The sequence below is a fragment of the Mustela nivalis genome (assembly GCF_964662115.1).
Source record: "Mustela nivalis genome assembly, chromosome: 5".
Lineage (NCBI taxonomy): Eukaryota > Metazoa > Chordata > Mammalia > Carnivora > Mustelidae > Mustela > Mustela nivalis.
This window is the reverse complement of record NC_139024.1, coordinates 156,557,393-156,559,334: the sequence shown is the minus strand read 5'-3', so window position 1 is coordinate 156,559,334 and position 1,942 is coordinate 156,557,393. Positions and strand designations below refer to the sequence as shown.

Sequence of the window (1,942 nt, the reverse complement as noted above, 5' to 3'; positions counted from 1 at the left end):
TTGCACTTTATATGTGGATTATACAGTTTTGTAACTTTTTAAAGTATTTATTCTGATTAGAATGTGGATGGTGAATACTCCAACCTTTTTCAGGAATTTCATGTGCTCTGGTTGGCAATGTGTGAAACACAAAAGTGCAGAAGGAAGAGGAAAGTTGTGGGCACTGAATTTTAGGGCTCTGATTCCACCTGACGATGCATGACCAAGGTATTTTCAGAGTTCCTGAAAATTGATACAGTAATTTTAGGCATCTTTAAGGAAAGTTAAGCACTGTATTTAAATGGTGGTGTTTTCAGGTTCTCTCTGGTTGTGTGTTTAGTTGTTTTACTACTCTAAGGAAACACAAATTCCAAACATGTAGCTTTCATAAGTATAGTATCTTAGGTAATTCTGACACAATGTTTATACGTAGAACTACTATAGATATTTTGAATGTAATTGAATTATTTGTATATGTACATTCTAACTCCTAAATTCCTATATCTGAACACATTTTTTAGTTTCTTTTGTATTATATTCTATTGCAGGTGAGGTGTGTACAAATCCAGTTGTGTAAAGCACAAGATACATATTTACAATAATGTCCTCCCTCTCTCTGCATCTCCTTCTGATTCTTTCTGATCGTTCTCCCTCTACTTCCTTCATCCTTATTATCTCTAAAATGTATGTACATACTTACAGTCCTTTGAGTCCCATTAAGTTCAGACCAAAAGACTTTTCATACCTATGACTGATGCCAACACAGAGTCCATTATTACATTTTTCCTATTTTACATATTAAAGATTTACTTTTTTGGATAATGTGGAAGTAAACTGGTATAAGTTATGTCAATTTCAATCATTTATTGAAATAGTTACTTTTTGTATCACGTGGCCATGTTTTAATAACATGAGAGATCCACCTCGCCTGGCACCAGTTTTTTTTTTTTTTTTTATTATTTGAAGGTTTCTTTTAAAAGTTGCTAAATGCTTGCTCCTGACAGGAAACATGTGCTAACAGAGGATGGAACAGAAGAATGGCAGCTCTTTCACGGGGTTTATCCTGCTGGGGTTCTCTGACCGGCCTCAACTGGAGCTAGTCCTCTTTGTGGTTCTCCTGATCTTCTACCTGTTCACTCTGCTGGGAAACACCACCATCATTGCCTTGTCTCACCTCGACCCACATCTACATACTCCCATGTACTTTTTCCTCTCCAACCTAAGCTTTCTGGACCTGTGTTACACGACCAGCACTGTCCCTCAGCTCCTGGTTCATCTCAGGACAGCAGACAAGGCCATCTCCTTTAGTGGCTGTGTAGTTCAACTGTTTGTCTTCTTAGGGCTGGGATGCACGGAATGCATTCTGTTAGGGGTCATGGCGTTTGACCGCTATGCAGCCATCTGCAAGCCCCTGCAGTACACCGTGATCATGCACCCCCGTCTCTGTGCCCTCATGGCTTCTGCATCATGGTTCATTGGTTTTGCCAACTCTTCATTGCAAACAACGCTCATCTTCATTGTACCACTTTGTGGGAGAAATAAAATAGACCACTTCCTTTGTGAGATCCCCGCACTGCTCAAGCTTGCCTGTGTTGATACCACTGTATATGAGTCAGAGATGTTCTTTGCCAGTGTGATCATTCTCCTCGTACCTGTGACGTTAATCATCTTCTCCTATGGTCGGATTGTCAGGGCGGTCTTAAGAATAAAGTCATCTGCAGGGCAGAGGAAAGCGTTTGGCACATGTGGGTCCCACATCACAGTGGTCTCCCTGTTCTATGGCACGGCCATCTATGCTTACCTCCAGCCCAGCAACAACTACTCCCAGGATCAAGGCAAGTTCATTTCTCTGTTCTACGCCATCGTCACCCCCATGGTCAACCCTGTTGTATATACGCTGAGGAACAAGAATGTTATGGGGGCAATGAAGAAGGTGCTTTGGATGGGCCAGGACTCCAGATGA

At 41.3% G+C, this 1,942-nt stretch overlaps 1 pseudogene across 1 annotated transcript; it reads left to right on the top strand.

Annotated features, from left to right (window-relative positions):
- Positions 1-1,003: 1,003 nt before the first annotated feature.
- Positions 1,004-1,942, top strand: LOC309865351 (putative olfactory receptor 2B8 pseudogene; annotated as a pseudogene). Its single transcript has one exon. The product of its transcript is annotated as a putative olfactory receptor 2B8 pseudogene (transcript).